Source organism: Scyliorhinus canicula, chromosome 17 (assembly GCF_902713615.1).
Source record: "Scyliorhinus canicula chromosome 17, sScyCan1.1, whole genome shotgun sequence".
NCBI classification, from domain to species: domain Eukaryota; kingdom Metazoa; phylum Chordata; class Chondrichthyes; order Carcharhiniformes; family Scyliorhinidae; genus Scyliorhinus; species Scyliorhinus canicula.
This window is the reverse complement of record NC_052162.1, coordinates 23,765,111-23,787,035: the sequence shown is the minus strand read 5'-3', so window position 1 is coordinate 23,787,035 and position 21,925 is coordinate 23,765,111. Positions and strand designations below refer to the sequence as shown.

The 21,925-nt window shown below is 45.0% G+C and overlaps 1 protein-coding gene across 1 annotated transcript in view; it reads left to right on the top strand.

The window, feature by feature from the left end:
• Nucleotides 1-21,925, top strand: part of LOC119952400 (insulin receptor substrate 2-A-like) — a 64,260-nt gene that overhangs the window by 4,357 nt on the left and 37,978 nt on the right. The window lies entirely within an intron of this gene.

The window sequence follows — 21,925 nt, the reverse complement described above, 5'->3', positions numbered from 1 at the left end:
CGCTATTTGTGGAGAGTATGTTTCATTTATTGTTTACATATTTTCCAATACTGTTGGAACCAGGAGTGAGGAAGAGTTCTCTTAGAGCCAACTGTTGTGACGTCTGGTAAATGTCATTATATGCATGCAACTGCCACAATAGATCATTTTTGTGGTCTAAACTTACTGACACTAGTTTCAAAAACAAATGTTGGTGGAGTACAGGTGGAGTATTTTTGTGTGAAGGGAGATGTACACAAAAATGTTTGGCTTTACAGATTTATTCCAAATCAATTGACCATTTTTCTTAAAGGTTACCATTTTTCTTAAAGGTTGCAATCATGAGATTAGATTACAATTTTCTCCTGAATAGGCAATAAGACATTTAATTCCAAATGGGAGGAAGAATTAGTGTGTCATGAGCACTATTCTTGAAAATGTAGATGGGAGACTATTGTCCTGCACTATTACTTTTTATATTGTTGTATTTAATTGATTGCTGTGGTCAGTTACTTTTTATATTGCTGTATTTAATTGATTGCTGTAGTCAGTTTTTTTTAAGTACCCACCTCTTGTGTCAGATTTGAGTAAAGTTGTAATTAATGTAAAAATGATTTGTGGAGTGGGGGGTGTAAAATGACTACATTCTCCATGGGCTTTTTAGATAACTGCAGCATATGGCTCATGCCACTATTGCTGTAAACTTTTTTTTAAAAATACAGTGTCTGCTGAATTAATTGTTGTCTAGATCATGCTGGAAAAGCTGACTTGGCGATCTGTTTGCTTATTGATCTTGACTACTTGATGCGTCAGCCATGCATCTGTAGAAAGGAGGCAAGCCAATCATATAAAGGTTAATGTGATATTGCTTATATTATGGCCAATTTTATATATTTTTTTAAGAGGACAAAATATTATTACTGTTGTAGCGACCTGTTCTCCACTACTTCAAATATTAGCTCCCCAAAATTGAATGTGTGAATAATTTCCTAATTTCAGAACCTTGGATCTAGTAATATCGATGCACTTGAGTAAATCAAACTGCTGACGGGTTAAAGAATATAGTAAGTAGTCTTTCCAGAAAAAAAATGGAGCATGCCTGAAAGAGATCTACCATGCGGATCTAGTGGCACTGTGACACTAAAACTCAGTAGAAATTTGAGTTAAAACTTCTCAGGTGCAAATAAGAATTGTTTATTGCCTCTGTTTGATTACAATTGAGAGTCACTTAAATCTTATTCTCTAATAAGTCTGGCTAGCAAAACTTGTACACAATTTAATTTTCAAAATAATACAGAAATGGTTTCTTGCTTAAGGCAAAATAGCTTGCATTTACTTCAAGTGTTAGAGTAGAAAAGTGAAAGTATAGAGACAGCGAATAGTTTCGATCAAAGTATAGATGGTTCATGAATAAAGATAGCCGTACAGACCCTCACGGTTATATAAAATCATATCAGTCTTTAGCCATCTATCTACACCCCTATGTAATCCTAATTGGTCTGCGTTGGAATCAAATGAGTTTGATTTGACGGTTAGCTGTCAATCTTCAATGTGCAAGATTAGTTTTAAATGTTTCATGTTTGAATACTTGTGCATATTATAGAATGCGATTCTGTGCCATTATCAAATCCAGTTCAAACTGGACTTCTGCTGACTTTGCTATTGTCCACATTGTGGACAATGGACAATAGCGCCTTAATGTTGCTATGGTGTTGCTATGTATCTTGCTAAATGGTACAGCACAAGTATGGTGTCAAACTGTCTTTGCTCATCTTTGCCCAGTAAAAGTGTTGTTTTAATTTCTACTTGAATTGTGCTGTGTCATGCTGTTTTGTCTCTGTTCTGTTGAAGCTATATGTTTTGGAATGACCTGAGGTTGAGTGTTGAAATCCTTAATTTAAAATGGGTATTTAAAACTAGGGCTAAATAGCTATCTTTTACCTATCAGGTGTAATAGAAAATAGGTGGTTTCTACAATGCCAGTTATCTACAATGCTAGCTTAGAAATTATTACTTAAATATGGGAATAAATCTTTACTCTATTGGATCATAAATTTTCTTTGGTTTTACAGGTCAACTGCATACTATCGAGTGAAACATTTATAAACAATAACAATGCAAAATAATATGAATTTATATAGTACCTTCAACACTGAAAGCACTTGGCATTTTTTCTGAGTCCTAATCAGATCAAAAGAATGAGATATTAGGAAGGATAACATAGAGCTTCGTCAAAAAAGTGGGTTGTAAGGGAGGCCTTTAAAGGTCAAGGGAGAGATGGGTGCAGGAAATTTCCAACCAGAGTCCATGTAAGCTTGCTGGTGGTGGTGGTGATGGATGAGGGGGGGGGGGGGGGGGGGGGGGGGGGGAGGGGAAGGTGAAAGAGGTGACGTGAGCAGTAAGAACAGTGGGTGCTGGGAGACTTTTGGGACTGGGTGGTTGAAAGGAGCAGGAAGAATACAGTTATGAAGAGCTTTAGACATGAGGAGAAAAACTTTCAATTGGAAGTGTTGGGACGCAAGAGCCAATGTCGGTCAGCCAGAAGTGTTGGGGCGCAAGAGCCAATGTCGGTCAGCCAGAAGTGTTGGGGCGCAAGAGCCAATGTCGGTCAGCCAGAAAGCCAGAACAGATCTTGGTGAAACAGGACGCGAGTGTGGAATAGAATACAGGAAGCAGAACTTTTGAACTAAGTTCACAATGTGGAGGATGGGAGTTTGAAATTCATTAAATACTTAGATTTTCAATTCTTAGAGCGCTGGCTTTACATGAACATGATACTGATGTGTTTTGTAGCTTATTTTATGAGAATTTCCAATCATACTAAAACTTAGTTTTGATCTCTTGATGTTTATAATTAATACTGTTACTTGTATACTTTTTAACTAGTTTTTTGGGGGGCAAATGTATGTGCCCTACTGACATCATGGATATGCACATAATATTTTTTTTGGAAAATAAAAAGGCTATGCAAATTGGATTCTAGGAGAATTCTCTGTGGTTTTGTGATTATCCTTTATATTCATCAATCTTCCTTTCCTAGTTGGTATGGAGCAAGGAGAACAGTGTACTAGCACAACCTACCACATTGATGCTCCCCTGAACACTGGGGTCATCAATCAAAGGCTGACCAAGTTTCACATCAAAGCATATTCGTAGTGTAAACAAGGTTGCAACTGTTCTTCCTTGTATAACTCCCAACGTTTTTTACGCCACCAGGCTAAAGCCACAACAATAAAGTTGGTTTTCAATTTTACTTTGTGCACTTGTAGTGCATTGTCCTTTCAACTTGACTTTCTTAAAAACCTTTTGCTTGTAGGTTTTATGGATGTTCAATGTATTTGTGTTCTCCCCACCACTCCTAAATTGACGTTTTTGGCTGGAGTTATATTTTGTTCAACACTGATGTTTCCACTACTTATTTGCAAAAAGTAAATGAAAAACCTTTTAATGATTCTTTCTTGAAATTATGATGGTGTTCTCATCCCAATCTACTCCCTTGCCAATGCAGTCATCGCATTCTTCTTTCACACTGATTCATTCTTCACAATGTGCATTCTCCCTTGCTTGGCTACTTAAGTGTGCTTCTCATTTTTCTGATTTTTTTTTTGAAGTCCGGTGATGCAAAGTGGTATTTTCCACTCTTGCCTGGTTGATGAATATAAGAATGATCCATCAATAGGAAAGCACATTTTAGACCTTTCCAAACCTCCAGACCTACATAGTACGGAATAAAGTAAAGCATAAGCACAAATGACAAATGAGTTACTGGGCTTTGCTGGCAGGATAGCTACGACTTGCAGGCTGCAGTATCGACTTTAGTTTGGGCATCTCCTAAATGAATAAAAGTGCCAGATCAACAGGGTGATAAGGCGGGGGCATATGTTAGCAGGGCAGCTCCGGAGGGAAACAGCGGCATGGGAAATTGTGCAGGTGAGGGATAGGGCAGGGAAGTTGGTGGTGGCTCCGGATCTGATTAACAATGATTTTGAGGAATTTTATGAGAGGTTGTACAGGTCAGAGCCACCTCGGGGAGACCTTGAGATGTAGGAATTTCTCGATGGGTTGGAGTACCTGAGGTTAGGGGAAGGGGAGAGGGTTACATTAGAAGGAGCGATAGTGGAGCAGGAGATAAAGGATGCAGTCGGGGAAGGTGGCATGGTCGGATGGGTTTCCGATGGAATATTATTTTTTTTTAAATCAAGGATAAGCTGGCACCCCTGATGGTGGGGATGTTTGAAGAGGCGATAGGTGTTGCCACAAACCTTGGGGCGAGCATTGATTTCCCTCTTGCTAAAAAACGATAAGGATCCGACTTGAGTGTGGGTCGTATAGGCCCATAGCACTTCTGAATATGGACCCAAAAGTATTGGCAAAGGTACTGGCGGGCAGGTTGGAGGAGTGCCTCCCGAAGGTGATAGGTGAAGATCAGACGGGGTTCGTGAGAGGGAGGCAGCTCTTTTCGAACATTAGAAGGGTATTGAACGTCGTCATGGCACTGGCAGAGGGGAAGGAAATGGAGGTGGTTGTGGCATTGGATGCTGAGAAGGCGTCTGACTGGGTAGAAAGGGGGATACTTGATGGCAGTTCTGGAGCGGTTCGGGATTGGACCAAGATTCGTGAACTGGGTAAAGCTACTATATAAGGAGCCGAGGGAGAGTGTCCACACAAACAACATCCGCTCGAGATACTTTTCTCTCCACCGTGGGACTAGGCAGGGATGTCCTATGTCCCCCCTGCTGTTTGCACTCGCGATTGAGCCGTTGGCCATCGGATTAAGAAGTTTGGGGGTATGGAAAGGAATAGTGCGGGGGCGGGGGATAGAGTATAGGGTGTCCTTGTATGCCGATGACTTGCTGTTGCGTGTCGGAACAGAGTGTGTCGATAGGGGGAATATTGGAGCTGCTTCAAGTGTTTGGGTCTTTCTCTGGGTACAAACTAAATTTAGACAAGAGTGAGTATTTTGTGGTGTCTCGGCAGTGGGGGCTGCCATTCCGTAGGACAAGGATTCACTTTAGGCACCAGGGGGTGCAGGTTGCCCGGGAGTGGGAGGGGCTCCACAGGTACAACATTTCTAGATTGGTGGGGAGAGTGAAAGCTGATCTGGCAAGGTGGGATGGTCTCCCTCTGCCACTGGCGGGTCGGGTACAGGCGGTTAAAATGAACGTGTTGCCGCGATTTCTGTTTATTTTTCAATGCCTGCTGATTTTCCTGCCAGAGACTTTTTTCAGAGAGATTGAGGGAAGGATTACCTCGTTCATATGGGGAGGGAAGGATTACCTCGTTCATATGTGGAGGGAAGGTGGCCAGAGTTAGAACCATGCTGCTACACAGGGGAAGGCAGGCAGGGGGTTTGGGTTTTCCGAATCTGATGTATTACTACTGGGCAGTGAATGTGGAGATGGTGCAGAGCTGGGTTAGCGGGGTTGATTCCCAGTGGGTCCGAGAGTTTGTGCAGGGGGGGTCGGGATTGAAAGCACTAGCAACAGCGCCACTCCCGATAGCCCCGGTGAAGTATTCGGGGAGTCCGGTAATAATAGCTTCATTGAGAATTTTAAGGCAGTTTCGCCAACACTTCGGGGGCAGGGTTAAGGGAAATGCTGATTCGGGGGAACCACAGAGTTGAGCCAGGGAGGTGGGATGGACATTTTCGGAAATGGGAGGAGAAGGGGATTAAGACGCTAAAAGATTTGTTTCTTGGGGGTCGGTTTGCAGGACTGAAGGAGCTGGAAGCGAAGTATGGGCTGGAGCAGGGGGAAATGTTTAGATACATGCAGGTTCGAGATTTTGCCAGAAAGGAGATACAGGGCTTCCTCCACATTGCTGGAGGAGGTGCTGACAACAGGGGGACTGGAGCAGGGGGTAGTGTCAGCGGTTTACAGGGCTATTTTGGAAGAGGAGAAGGCACCACTGGAAGGGATCAAAGCAAAGTGGGAGGAAGAGTTGGGAGAGGATATGGAGGAGGGGTTCTGGTGTGAGGTGCTCCGGAGAGTGAATGTCTCCATCTCGTGCGCGAGGTTGGGGCTGATACAGCTGAAGGTGGTATACAGAGTGCACCTCACGAGGGCGAGGATGAGCTGATTCTTTGAAGAATTAGAAGACGTGTGTGAATGTTGCGGGACTGGGGGCCTGCTAATCGCGTTCATATGTTTTGGTCCTGTCCGAAGCTAGAGGATTACTGGAAGGAGGTTTTTAGGATAATTTCTAAAGTGGTGCACGTGAAACTGGACCCAGGCCCTCGGGAGGCCATATTCGGGGTGTTGGACCAGCCGGGGTTGGAAATGGGTGCGGAGGCAGATGTTGTAGCGTTCGCCTCGTTGATCGCCCGAAAGTGGATCCTGATGGGTTGGAGCGCAACCTCTCCACCCTGTGCCCTGGCGTGGCGGGGGGACCTGTTGGAATTCTTGACTCTTAGAAGGGTGAGTTTGAACTGAGGGGAAGGATGGAGGGGTTCTACAATTCATGGACATTATTCATTATGCACTTTCAAGAACTGGATAACATGGAACATTAGTTGGGGGGTGGTTGGGAGGATTGGGGGAATGGGGTGGTGTGCGTTAATGGCGACTATGGGTGATCCCTAATTCCTTTTTGTCATTTGTTTGTGTGAACATGTAGGCTAATGTTTGGTGTTTGGTGGGAGGATGGGATCGTTGTTATTGATATAGGATTGACATAATTGGTACTGATTATTGTCTATTATTGGTGGGTGTAAATTTGGGAGAAAATGTGAAAAAGGAGAACAAAGAATTTTTTTTTAAAAAGTGCCATATCACCATTGACATTGGTTGCACGTATTCTGAGTTTTGTTTTTGATTCTAACCTGTTGTGACTCTAAGGCCTGATCACGTTGTCCAGTGAGAAAGTGGTTTAAATAGCCAGTTTGCGACTAGCTGTAGGTGATTATAAACCACGGTTATTGAGAGGGCAGCTGATTCTTTGCAAATTTTAGTTTAAAGATAAATGTCGATGTCTTTTTTGTCTTGTATTGGTAATAAGGTATCCATCTAGAATTTGCACATGATAAATTCAACTCGGATCCATTTTGTTGGAAGCGAGCCTTTATTTAAAGAAGCCACAACATCCTGCCAGTTATTGGATTGAAATTGTGTTTAGAGAGATAAACTCATCCCATGCTTAAGTTGATCTATGGCTCTTTTGCTGTTTTCACCTCCAAAGGTTGCTACACTTTTTTCTACATGTACACACTCCCACCCCACCAAGTTGCCATAATTTGTGAACACTGGGTAAATTCATATTTGAGTGGCACATCAGGAGACCAGCACTCTGGGATACTGATGACTTCTGTGTTGATTCCACCTATTCATAGTTCTTCCTGCATTCACTCTCTCATTTTGGTTCTGTTGTAGACTGCTTTCATCATGTCGACCCATTCTTTGTCATGTCTGATTTTGGTGGCTGTGCTGCTTCTTTAATGTGATTTTCGTTTTGCTCAGGAGTATGGCTCAGATACGGGTGGTGGGCAGGGACCCAGATACTTGCTTAACCCTGCGTGCATGGTGTGACTGTCTACTGCACAGAATTTTTATTAAATGCTTCATACAAGAAAAAACAAAAGGCACACTTCCCCCTCTCCATGTCCGTTGCCTATCCACCCACCCTGTGTTCCCACATTCTATATAAGGTTCACTGTCCTCACTCCTCCCAGTCCATGATTTCTCAAGTCCTTCACTTCCTCTGGCGAATCAAAATAGAACTCTTGGTTCTGCTGCATGAGCCACAGATGAGCAGCGTACAGAACCCCAAACTTCACCCTTTTATAAAGGTCAACCTTGAGCCGATTGTAACCGACCCTCTGCTCCCACGTCCTGGTAAATATGCATGTCACTCTCCCAGGTATACTTTGAATGTCTTGCCCACTTTATAATCTTCTTTGTCGAGAGAATTATGCAGCGTCCTCAATACCGGGACCCCACATGGCTGTGTACTTGGCCCCCTACTATACCCCCTGTACACACATGACTGCGTGGCAAAATTTGGTTCAAACTCCATCTACAAGTTTGTTTGCTGACAATACTACCATAGTGGGCCAGGTCTCGAATAACGACGAGTCAGAATACAGGAGGGAGGTAGAGAACCTAGTGGATTAGTGCAACAACAACAATCTATCCCTCAGTGCCAGCAAAACTAAAGAGCTGATCATTGACTTCAGAAAGCAAAGTACTGTACACACCCCTGTCAGCATCAACGGGGCCGAGGTAGAGATGGTTAGCAGTTTCAAATTCCTACGGTACATATCTCCAAAAATCTGTCCTGGTCCACCCACGTCGACGCTACCACCAAGAAACACAACAGCGTCTATACTTAAGAAACTAAGGAAATTCAGCATGTCCACATCAACTCTTACCAACTTTTACAGATCTGGCTGCATCACAGCCTGGTATGGCAACTGCTCGGCCCAGGACCGCAAGAAACTTCAGAGTCGTCAACACAGCCCAGTCCATCACGAACCTGCCTCCTATCCATTGACTCCTGCTGCCTGGGGAAAGCGGGAAGCATAATCAAAGACCCCTCCCACCCGGCTTACTATGTTTCCAACTTCTTCCATCGGGCAGGTGATACAAAAGTCTGAGAACATGCAGAAACAGACTCAAAAACGGCTTCCCAGCTGTTACCAGACTCCTAAATAACCTGCTTATGGACTGACCTCATTAACACTACACCCCTGTATGCTTCACCCAATGCCGGTGTTATGTAGTTACATTGTGTACCTATTGTGTACCTTGTGTTGCCCCGTTATGTATTTTTTTAAAATTTCCTTTTCTTTTCCTGTATTTAATGATCTGTTGAGCTGCTTGCAGAAAAATACTTTTCGCTGTACCTTGGTACACGTGACAATATACAAAATCCAAAAATGTCCAAACCCAGAACCGCTTCTTTTTCAATGGGACTGTTAAACTTGCTTTATGGCATGTCCTCCACTCTGTTCCTTTTACACTTCGCCACTTCAGCCGGTGACGTGCTTTACTTCTTAGTCTCACCTGGCCTGAGTCAGGATGGTTGGGCATGGCAAACGTTCTACAATTTGAGTGCATTAAATCGTTATGGAGTATGCTGATTGCCACTCTGGAGGAAGTTACGGCTTGTTTCAAACACCGATGCAATGTTCTTTTGTTTCTTTTTTTACGTTGTTCGAGACTGAAATATGTATTTTTGAGTTGAAGATTGGAGAATTGTGCTGATGAGCATCTTGGGAAGGTGTGGACTTCCCATTGCCCCATTGCCAAGTGTATTTCCTGGAAGCTGTAGTTTAGTAACGGTGTCCCTTCTATAGTATCTTTTACTTATGCCTGAGTATGCCGACGGGACCTCTATTTAATATCTTTTTGAACAAAGGGATCTCTGAGCGATTGCCGCACTACAATGTCAGCTTTGACTTTTGTGCTCCAATGTTTTGGGGTGGGACTTCAGTTCAATATATTGCCTGGAAGAGAGCCCCACTTGCAGGAGAGCTTTTATATGAAGTCTAATAGCTTGCATTCCATGCACGCTTTAAATTGATTTAAATTATTAGTTTGGAGCAGCAAAACATCTATATATTATTTCTGTGGACATGGAGTTCTTGCTTTAGCACTAGCTGGTTCAGTAATTTATGCAGCATCTCTTTTGTAAGGCCTCTGGGGTCTATATTAGGAAAAGATTGTTTAAAGGCAACTGGCTAGAATGTTTGAATCTATAAATTCAATTGGATGAGAAGGGTTCTAGTCAAGATACAATGGAACCAAAGATTGACAGAAACAGTAACGGAACAATAGATGATCTTTATAGAAGTGCTTTGAGTGCAAGCTAGGTACACTCCAACAAAGGTGAAAAGCAAGGAATCCAGGGCAGGGCTCTTGGGTGACTAGGGAGAAGGAGAATACAATTTACACCTTTTTCCTGTCCAGTGAATTCTTCAAGCGGAAACCAGGTCAAATGCAGTCAGTTGAGAGGGAAAGTGAGAATAGAATGGCAGTCAACACAGAATAGAATTGAATAGATTAATTACAGTGCAAAAGGAGGCCATTTGGCCCATCAAGCCTGCACCAACGGAGCATACCAGCCAGGCCCAATCCAATCCTCACCCTATCTCCGTAATCCCAATAAGGAGCAATTTAGCACAACCAATCCACCTAACCTACATATCTTTGGACTGGGGGAGGAAACTGGAGCACCCGGAGGAAACCCACGCAGACACGGGGAGAACATGCAGACTCCGCGCAGACAGTGACCCAAGTGGGAATCAAACCTGAGACCGTGGCACTGTGAAGCAGCAGTGCTAACCACTGTGCTACATAGAGGGGTATAATCCCCGGAAGGGTAGGGGTTTTTAGTTCAACTGGGCAGCATGCTCGGTGCAGGCTTGGAGGGCCGAAGGGCCTGTTCCACTTACCTGACTTAGCTCATACACCTGCAATGGTCCTGTTGCCTTTAAAACCCCAAGGCGTTCTACACTTATGTGAGAAATAAGAGGATGATCAGAGTGAGAGTAGGGCCGATCAGGGATAGTGGAGGGAATTTGTGCCTAGAGTCTGAGGAAGTAGGGGAGGCCCTAATTGAATATTTTGCTTCAGTATTCACTAGAGAGAGGGACCTTATTGCTCATGAGAATAGTGTGAACCAGGTTAATAGACTCTAACAGGTTGATATTAAGAAGGAGGATGTGTTGGAAATTTTGAAAAGCATCAGGATAGATGAGGCCCTTGGGCCTGACGGGATATACCCAAGGTACTACGGGAAGCGAGGGAGGAGATTGCTGCACTGTTGGCGATAATCTTTGCGTCCTCACTCCACTGGAATAGTACCGGATGATTGGAGGGAGGCGAATGTTGTTCCTCTGTTCAAGAAAGGGAATTGGAAATCCCTGGGAATTACAGACTCATCAGCATTACGTCTGTGGTGAGCAAAATATTGGAAAGGATTCTGAGAGATAGGATTTATGATTATTTAGGAAAAGATAATTTGATTAAAGATAGTCAGCAGGGCTTTGTGAGGGGCAGGTCATGCCTCGCAAGCCTCATTGAATTCTTTGAGGATGCGACGAGACACATTGATGAAGGTCGCGCTTTGGATGTGGTGTATATGGATTTCAGCAAGGCATTTGATAAGGTTCCTCATGGTAGGCTCATTCAGAAAGTTAGGGGGCATGGGATACAGGGAAATCTGGCTGTCTGGAGAATTCGCTGGCCGAAAGAAGACAGCGAGTGGTAGTGGATGGAAAGTATTCTGCCTGGAGGTCGGTGACAAGTGGTGCCCCGCAAGGATCTGTTCTGGGAACTTTGCTCTTTGTGGTTTTTATAAATGACTTGGATGATGAAGTGGAAGGGTGGATTAGTAAGTTTGCCGATGACACGATGGTTGGGGGAGTTGTAGATAGTGTTGTGGGTTGTTGCAGGTTCCAACAGGACATTGACAGGATGCAGAGCTGGGCTGAGAGGTGGCAGATGGAGTTCAACCTTGATAAATGTGAAGTGATTAATTTTGGAAGGTCGAATTTGAATGCTGAATACAGGGTTAAAGGCAGGGTTCTTGGAAGTGTGGCGCAGCAGAGGAATCTTGGGGTCCATGTACATAGTTCCCTCAAAGTTGCCATCCAGGTTGATAGGGTTGTTAAGAAAGCGTATGGTTTCATAGATTATCATAGAATTTACAGTGCAGAAGAAGGCCATTCGGCCCATCGAGTCTGCACCGGCTCTTGGAAAGAGCATCCTACCCAAGGTCAACACCTCCACCCTATCTCCTTAACCCAGGAACCCCACCCAACACTAAGGGCAATTTTCAACACTTAAGGGCAATTTATCATGGCCAATCCACCTAACCTGCACATCTTTGGACTGTGGGAGGAAACCGGAACACCCGGAGGAAACCCACGCACACACTGGGAGGATGTGCAGACTCCGCACAGACAGTGACCCAAGCCGGAATCGAACCTGGGACCCTGGAGCTGTGAAGCAATTCTGCTATCCACAATGCTACCGTGCTGCCCTTGACTTTCATTAACAGGGGGATTGAGTTTAAGAGCTGCAAGGTTTTGCTGCACCTTTTATAAAACCCTAGTAAGACCACACTTGGAATATTGTGTCCAGTTCTCGTTGCCTCATTATAGGAAGGATGTGGATGCTTTGGATAGGGTGCAGAGGAGATTTACCAGGATGCTGCCTGGACTGGAGGGCATGTCTTATGAAGAAAGGTTGAGGGAGTTGGGGTTTTTCTCATTAGAGCAAAGAAGGCAGAGAGGTGGCTTGATAGAGGTGTACAAGGTGATGAGAGGCGTGGCTAGCCAGAAACTGTTCCCCAGGGTGGAAATGGCTGTCATGAGGGGACATAATTTTAAGGTAATTGGAGGATGGTATAGGGAAGATGTCAGAGGTAGGTTCTTTACACAGAGTGGTGGGTGTGTGGAATACACTGCCAGCAGAAGTGGTGGAGTTAGGCACATTTAAGCGACTCTTAGACAGGCACATGGACAGCAGTAAATTGAAGGGGTGTAGGTTAGGTTGATGTTAGATTAGGATAAATGGTCGGCACAACATCGTGGGCCGAAGGGCCTGCACTGTGCTGTACTGTTCTATGTTCTATGCCTGGGAAATGCAGTAGATAAGAGAGGTTTACATTTTTTAATTAACACTTCCTTTTTTGATCCCTATTTAAAGCCATGCTTTTCTCAGATTTTGATTTTATATGTGTAAATAGCTTCTATAGAAGGCTTTTTTTGTTGTTAATAGTTACAAACAAAAAAAATGTAGTGGGTTCGTGCAAATAATTTTTGTCCAAGGTAAACTTGAGGATCTGGGAAATACAAAGCTTAGCAGGTACTGTGTCTACATCGGAAGGAGGGTTCAGTTATACAGTATTGCGAAACCTCTTATGTTGACCATTCCCTTTTATAAATGTGAATATAGAAATTGCTAATAAAGTTAATACAAGTGTGATTAAAATTAACAGGAAGCAAGATGTTGTTGATGTAAATTACATGCAGATGTTATATCTCTAGTAAAACTCTGCGCATATCGCATATAATTTGGCAGGATTGATGTTATGAAAGGTTTGCACCGATATTGTTGTTTTGCCAAAAAATTTCCACAAATTATTTATATGAATAAATAAGCAGGTCACATTATTAAACTGCTTAGTAAATTTTGTGTAAATATTTAATTGCCAGTATCCAGTATTATGCAGATAAAAGTGCAGTATTTCACAAAAGTTAGTACAACAACTGAATGTAGTTTAATAACCTTAAGCAGCTATCAACTGTTTCTTTCTACCTCCCACACTAACCACCAACTGAACGTTTTCTTCAGTTATTAAACATTTCTTATGTATCTCAGTAATAGATCAAGGGGCAATTCTCCAATTATTGAGGCCAAGTGTTCACGCCGTTGCGTTTCACAACGGCGCAAACAGGGCCCCGGCACAACCTATTCTGGCCCCCACAGGCGCTGGAGTGGTTCACTCTGCTCCAGCCTCCTTACGTGGCGCCAAATGGGCGCCGCGCCAACCCACACATGCGCAGTTGGGCCAGCTCAATCCTGTGCATGTGTGGGGAGCTACATGCGCGCGCCGGTCGGTGTTCAGGGGCTGCCTGCGCCAGGAAGTAGGCCCGGGGGGGTGGGAGAGGCTGGCCCGCCTATTGGTGGGCTCCGATCGTGGGCCAGACCCCATCGGAGCCCCCCCCCTCCCCTCCCCTGGTGAAGGAGCCCCCACCCCCATAGGCTGTCCCCCCGAGCGATCCCGCAGAGTTCCCGCCGGCAGCGACCAGCGGTGAACAGCGCCGGCGGGACTCTGTCGTGTCGAAACGGCCATTCAGCCCACCCAGGCCGGAGAATCGGCGGCTCCGCTAATTCCAGTGGCCTGGCGCCGCGCCAAATGCGGCAGCGCAAACAACACTGTTTCTCTGCACCTCCAGCGTCGGGGCGTGGTTGCTCCGATTCTCCGGCCCGGCGAGGGGCTCGGAGAATCGCCCCCGAACTGCTTTGAATAAGCATATCAAAATTATGTAAATATTTAGTTCTACAGAACTATTTTTCGTTGTTTCATTATTGGGTCCAAGAGTGTAGTTTCAAAGTTTATTTCTTTTATTAAGAAATAACATGATGTAGCCTCTTGGAACATGAAAGGGCCATCCAACCCCTGAGTCTGATTCAGCATTCATTTAAATGTTGATTGATTTGTATCTCTGCTCCATTTACCTGTCTTGGTTCCGCATTCTTTAATATCCCTTATTCCTTAATATCCCAACTATATTCATCGCTGTTCTGAAAATTTCAATTGACTTAACCTCAGCAGCTCTTTGGACAAAGTTTCACATATTGCAATATCCTTTCTGTTAAATGCTTCTGAGCAACACAACTGTAATGTTAAGCACCTTGTTCTGAACTCTCCCACTAGAGAAAATAAATGGTTTCTTTCCAATGATTTTGATGAATGCAAATAACCAAGTAAATAGTTTCTTTCCATCTACCCAATCAGATTCTTTAATAATTTTGTACATCAATTATAACATCAATTTTAGTGTTTTATCCCCAAAGAAATGCAAGCCAACCCCTTTACAATCTAGTGTCTTAATTTATCCTGTTTAGTCTTGATATCATTCTGTTGAATCTTTGCTGCACTCCCCCGAGGGAAAAAGATGCATCCTGCCTGAGATTTTTGTCCTGAACTGAATGCCTACCTTTATATCAAGGTAAGAGGACAGTTCCTAGCTTCTCAACATCGCACCAAAGTAGGGCCCAAAGTAGATAACCGCAAACCTTCCTACGTTGAACTCCATCTGCCACAGTTTTGCTGATTGACTTCAATTGATCATGTCTTTTGCAACTTTCTGCTCCCGTCTCTATTATATACAGGGCTACAAACTGCATATGTGCAGCTCTCTATTCCTTTGTTTAAATAATTTATAAATATAACGAAAAACTGAAACCCTAGTATAGATTCCTGGGAGCATTATGCATCACATTTTGCCAATTTGACTATGTCCAGGGTCCCTGCTCTGTCACCTACCTCAGAATCCGATTCCTATCCAAGTCATTGTTACCTTCAATTCCAAGTACGCTATTTTTGCTAACAAACACCTTCAACATCCTTATGTGCCAGTTTGGTTACCACCACCAAATTACTAAAAGATTCAACTAGATTCATTCCACATGATTTGTTTTCATACTGTCATTCCACCCATTGAGCAGAATTCTCCGCTCCAGCGCAGCATCGGGAAGGCCGTTGTGAACTCGGAGGCCGCTCCTCGCACCCTATTCACCCCCCCCTCCCCCCCCAGGGGGCTAGGAGCGGCGCTCCGTAAATCTCGGTCGCCGGGCCTTGACGCTTGCGTCAAGGCGGCGTGCCGAGAATGACGCGGCGGCGCCTAAGTGACGTCAGCTGCGCATGCCCAGTTTGCCCGGCTCCAACCCGCGCATGCGCGGTTGCCGTCTTCCCCTCCGCTGCCCCGCAAGATGTGGCGGCTTGATCTTGCGGGACGGCGGAGGGGAAAGAGTGCGTCTCTTGGAGACGCCGGCCCGACGATTGGTGGGCACCCATCGCGGGCCAGTCCCCTCCCGAGCACGGCCGTGGTGCTCACTCCCCTCTCCACTCCCCACAAGCCACAAACAAAACTTTAGCACCATGTTCATGACGGCAGCGACCAGGTGTGGTTGCCGCTGGCGTGAACAGGTTGGGAATGTCAGGCCGCTCGGCCCCAGAATCGCCGGTCGTGAGTCGCCTGGCCCTTCCGCGATTCTCCCACCCGTCGTGGGGAGCGGAGAATTCCGCCCATTGTATCTGCACCACCTCTTTGAACAATTCTCCGAGTGCCATTCAACTGCCTTCTCTGCATGATTCTGCACACTTTTCCTTTTCAGATAACATTCTAATTGATTTTTGAATACCTTGATTGATCCTGCCTTCGCCACTTTCCAGACTGTGTAAAAATGTTTTTCTTCGTATCACGTTTGCTCATAGTTTGGAGAAGTTTGGACTGTTGTGCCCTCTCATTCAATGTTTCTCCCTATCTGGTTTATCCAGACCCCTCATGATTTTGAATACCAGAATCAAATCTCCTTTTCATTTCCTCTCTAAGGGATAAGGGAAAATCATTTTAAATAACTTGATCAAGTTTTTTCAGGAATAAAGAGAAAAGGTCAAGAAGGACAATGCTGTTGATGTGTTTATGGATCTTCAAAAGGCATTTGATACAGTACCACACAACAGACTTGAGCAAAATTCTAGATTCTGGAATAAAAGGGAATGACAGGAAACAGTAGTGATAAATGATTGTTTTCCAGATTGGAGGAAGGTTTGTAGAGTTTTATCAGTTAGGGGCTCTTGCTCTTCCTGATATATATTAATGATCTAGACTGTGGTGTTCAGGGCATGATTTCAAAATTTGCAGATGACACGAAGATTGAAAATATTGCCAGGTATTTTTGAACTTCAAAAAGACTTGGATATGGTGGTGGATTCTGCAGACCAGTGGCAGATGAAGTTCAATGCAGAAAAGTGTGACGTGATTAATTTTGGCTATAAGAAATAGAGAGATAGTAAAACATAAAGGGAGAAATAAAGGAGGTGCAAGGACAGGTGGGACCTCGGTACATATGTACAAAAATCATTGGCATAGGGAATGTTGAGAGAACAATTAATAAAGCACAGTTCTTCAAGCTTTATTAATAAGGGCATTGACTTCTGGTGGCGGCATTTAGAAAGCAGACGCACACAATGCGGCTGCCACCAGAGTCCCTTGATTTTGGCCCTTTTCACCTGGTTTTCGGGTATGATTTGGGGTGGAACTTTGTTTGATAGGATAAGAGTTCTGCGTAAAAGGAATTCCCAATAAGTACAAAACCAAGCAGCAGAAAAGTAAAGAATCATCGTTTAACTCGGGAGCTTCGTCTGCTGTGAAAATGGCGGCGCTCCTGCTACATCTGTGGCCAATCTACGTTGGTGTTGTGTATGTACCCTATGCCCCTCCGAGTAACTTCTAAATCGAAATATTATTATTTTTAATCTTTATTAGCGTCACAAGTAGGCTTGCATTAACACTGTAATGAAGTTACTGTGAAAATACACTGGAAGAGGCAGGAGCATGGACTCGGGTCGAACTAACTGAATTGTATCTGTTGCGAAAAAATGTCTGTTTGGAGGTGGGTGTGCGATATTTGGGATTTGTTGGGGTGCCTGTATGGGCATTTTGGAGTTTGCATTTGGATGTGTAAGTTGGATATGGTGAGGGGCTGGTTTGTATTATGGTTATTTGTTCTGTTTTTACTGAGAAAGGGCCGTCCTGCTAGCTGTATGATTATTTAACATATTTAATATTGAGAGTAACTGCAGTTTGGGGGAGGAGGAGGAGGGAGGGATGTTCAGGATGAACTTAAGATATCGTTTTTCTTTTGTTTGTGGTTCAGAATGGGTGGGGGAGGATAGAGGCCTTTGTTTTCCTTGTTGCTGTTTTCTGGTTGATTTGAGTGTGGAATTGATGGAGGTGAGGAAGGGAGGAGGTACGGTTAGTTCTCTGACAGTGGCTATGACTTTTTCTTCTGTTCTGATGGGGCATTTAGTGGCCATTTTGGGTGGGCCTAGGGTCGGCTCTTTTTTTGAGTAGTTGCTAGACTGCCCCACCGGATTTGAATGGTTGACTCTCGGTGGGGGGTGGGTAGACGGTCTCCTCCTGTTTGGCTGGTCACCTGGAATGTAAGCATGTTAAACAGCCCAGTAGAAAGATCTTTTGTGTACGTACAACTGAAGAGTTTGAATGTTGATGGTGTGTTTTTGCAGGAGACCCATTTGTGGATCCAGGATCAGGCTAGGTTATGGAAGGGCTGGGTGGGGCAAGTATTTGGGGGATTTTACAGCTGCATTATTGATGAATAAGTGAGTTTCCTTTCTGTGGCTAAAAGTTTGGTGGATCCAAAGGAGAGGCATGTGATAGGGGGTAGTTGGTAGGTACTCCGGTGTTTCTAGTTAATTTGTATGCACTGAACTGGGATTATACAATTGTTGAAAACAAGTTGTTGGCTTCTGTTCCCAATCTGGACACTCACCAGCTGATTCTTGGGCGGAGGGGTAGAGTGGAGGAGGAGGAACCTTTAATTGTGTACTGGACCCGCGACTGGACAGATCGAGACCTATGTCCTTGAATCCTTCAGGGTGGCAAAGGCACTGTTAGTCTTTATGGAACATATGGGGAGGCAGACCGTGGCCATTTCTGCATCAGAATGAGAAGGACCTTTCTCATCTGCATCAGGCCTACTCTGAAATTGACTTTTTTGTGGTGGGGTTTGTCTCCTTCCTGGGGTGGTGGAGGTGGCATATTCAGCAATAATTATTTCGGATCATGCTCCACATTTTGTGGATTTGTGGCGTGTGGCCCCCGCTCAATGCCCCCCCCCCCCCCCCGGCAACTCGTTAGGGGTGTGGGGGGGGGGCTCTCCGAGAAGACACATATATGAGTGGAGAGCCAGAGGTTGGTAGATTCCATCCTTTGGGTGGACTGCCAGTACTCGCATGCCCTGACACCGGAGTTTTTGGCGAGCAGGAAGAAATTACAAATTGCGTTTGGGCTGCTTTCAACGGGCAGTGTGGTGCACACTCGAGGGGGGGGGGGGCATTTTATGAATATGGAGAGAAGGCCAGTCACCTGTTAGCGCTCCAGCTGAAACCGCAGGCTGCCTCCTGGGAGATGGCGCAGGTGAAGGACGCAAGTGACAAATTGGTGTCATCCCCCGGTAAGGTCAATTAGACTTTTGAGGCCTTTTGCCACAGACTTTATTATTCGGAGCCCCTGGAGGGTGGGTTGCCCATGGTGGAATTTTTGGATGGTTTGTCTAACCCAGTTGTCGAGCAAGAAAGAGGAGAGGAGTTGGTGTCCCCTTTGAGCCCAGAGGAAATGCATGGGTTTGATGCAGTCAAGTAAGGCTCTGAGCCTGGATGAATTCTGATTGAATTTTACAAGAAATTTGCAGGTCAGCTGATCCCATTGTTAGATATTTTAATGATTCCATATCAACGAGGGTATTGCTGATTTACCTTGGTATAGGCATCGGTTTCCTTGATTTTGAAGAAGGACAAGGATCCAACAGTGTGGGTCGTGTCGCCGTATTTTGTTACTGAGTGCAGAAGCTAAGCTGTTGCCGCGTTTTGGCAATGCACTTGCCTTCCGGGGGTGATATCAGACTGGGTTTGTCAGCTTTCGGCCAATATATGGAGACTACTTAATATTAAATTGTCCCCCTCAAGTCCCTGAACCAGAGCTGATTATTTCAGTGGATGCTGGAAAGACGCTTGAAAGGGTGGACTGGGAGTATTTGTTTGAGATCCTTGGACGGTTGCCCCCCCCCCCCCCCCTCCCCACCATTATTTGCCTTGGCATTTGAACCTCTTGAGGTCATCAATGGGTTAGAGGGGAATAGAGAGGGGAGGGAGGAGCATATAAATTTGTCCTTGTATGCAAATGATCTGCTGTTGTATACAATGGATCCCCTCTCTGATGTAGAGGAGATAATGAAGTTGCTTGGGTGTTTGGACTCCTTCTCGGGGAATAAGTTGAATCTGGACAAAAGCGGTGAACTCCCTGGGAAGGGGTGCAGATTTAGCGACGTTGCCTTTTCACTTGGCCAGGTCTAACCTGTGGGAAGCCCACAACTGGGTCTCCTTTATAGACTCAATTTTACTGGCCTGCTGAATGGAGTTAAGTCTGACTTGGAGAAGTGAACAATGACCCCCCCCCCCCCCAACCCGTTTCAGTGTTTCCCTGTTTTATTCCCAGATCTTTCTTTCTTTGTGAACGTGAATAAAATCATATCTTGATTTATTTGGGTGGATAAGGCACCGTGGATTCGTAGGATGTTTCTTCAGAGGGGAGGCAGTAAGGGAGCCTAGCGCTACCTCATTTGTTATTTCACTATTGGGCTGTGAGCTCTGAGAAGGTATGGGGGTGGCTTAAGAATCCTGATTCCAGAGAGGGGTAGAGGGAGGCAAGTATTTGTAGGGCTACTAGTTTGAGGGTCTTAGTTACAGCTCCGCTTCAGTTTTGCCCCCCGTTGCAAAATTTGCTTCAAGCCTGGTTTGAGGATCTGGAGACCGTTCAGGCAACATTTCTAAGCTGAGCACCATGTCGATATTAGCCCCAATCTGCAGAAATCATCGCTTTGTTCTGGCGGTTTTCGACTTGTTGTTTGGGTCATGGGGAAGAAAGGGTTAGAATGGTTTGGGGACATGTTTATAGAGGGTAAGTTCACCAGCTTTGAAGATTTTGTTGGGTAAATTCCAACTTGTGAAGACAAGGTTTAGGTTTTTAAGGTTTTTTTTCAGGTGCGTGACTTTTTGCACAAGGTGATTTCTTCCTTTCCTTGGCACCCTCCCCCCAACTCAGCCAGCAAAGGGACCCTGTCCAACAGAGGATAAGATAGCGGATATTTATGGCCGAATTTTGTCAGTGGAGCAAATGGGCCAAATGCTGCCTCCTGCACTGCAAAGATTCTGTGAAATCTCCTTTCAATCTTCTCCAAGGAAAACAGTCCCAACTGGACTATCCATAAATGTTCTCATTCCTGGAACGATTCTTGGGATAATTTTTGTGCACTCTCCAATGCATTCATATATTTCCCACCTCATCAAGCACTGGCCAAACCTGTGGCAGAGTCTGTGGATACAAGATGGGACTTTTCAGCAACCCCAGAGTGGAAGAGAGTCATCCTCAATGCTGAGGGACTGCCCAAGAAGAAGACGACGATGACGACTAATGGCATCCTTAATAGAGCTACTGCCACCACTTTTTTTTTTAAGCTGCCTGTTGTTTCAAAATGTCAAATACCTTTCAATATTCCGTCCCAGCCTTGGTCAGCCTGCAGCAATGTCTGATGTCTCTCTGGTCGGACACGTTTATTTGTATCTTTTTAAAAATTCATTTACGGGATGTGGATATCGCTGTTTAGGCCAACATTTATTGCCCATCCCTAGTTTCCCTTAAGAAGGCGGTGGTGAGTTGCCTTCTTGAACCGCTGCAGTCTTTGAGGTGCAGGTACATCCACTGTGCTGTTAGGTAGGGAGTTCCAGGATGTTTCTCCCCAACGACTGTGAAGGAATGGGGATATATTTCCAAGTCAGGGTGGTGAGTGACTTGAAGGGGAACCTCCAGATGGTGGGGTCCCAGGTATCTGCGGTTCTTGTCCTTCTAGATGGTTGTTGGTCGTGGGTTTGAAAGTTGCTACCTAAGGAACCTTGGTGAGTTACTGCAATGCATCTTGTAGATGGTACATACGGCTGCCACTGTGTGTCAGTGGTGGAGGGTTTGAATGTTTGTGGAAGGGGGAGCAATCAAGCGGGCTGCTTTGTCCTGGATGAGAACAAAGAACAATACAGCACAAAAACAAGATTTTCGGTCCTCCAAGCCTGTACCGGTCATGATACCACCCTTGGCCAAAACTCTCAGCACTTCCTTCTGTATCCCTCTATACCCATCGTATCCATGTATTGTCAAGATACCTTTTGAATGCCGTTAATGTATCTGTTTCCGCAATGTGTTCCACGCACTCACCACCCTTTGTTTAAGAAAAAACCTGTCTCTCGCATCTCCTCTAAACTTTGCCCCACAGACTTTAAACCTATGCCCCCTGGTGACTGACCCCTCCACCGTGGGAAAGAATGCCTGCCCATCCACTCTACCCATGCCCTTCATAATCTTGTAGACCTCTATCAGGTCACCCCTCAACCTGTGTTGTAATGAAAACAGTCCAATGAAAGCAGTCAGAGCCTATTAAGTGTCTCTGCACAGCTAACACCCTCCAGACCAGGCAACATCCTGGTAACCCTCTGCACCCTCCAGTCGCCACATCCTTCCTTCTGGTAGTGTGGCGGCCAGAATTGAGGGCAATATTCCAAGTGCGGCTTACGAAGGTTCCGGACAACTGTGGGATGGTGTCGTGCTTCTTGAGTGTTGTTGGAGCTGCACTCATCCAGG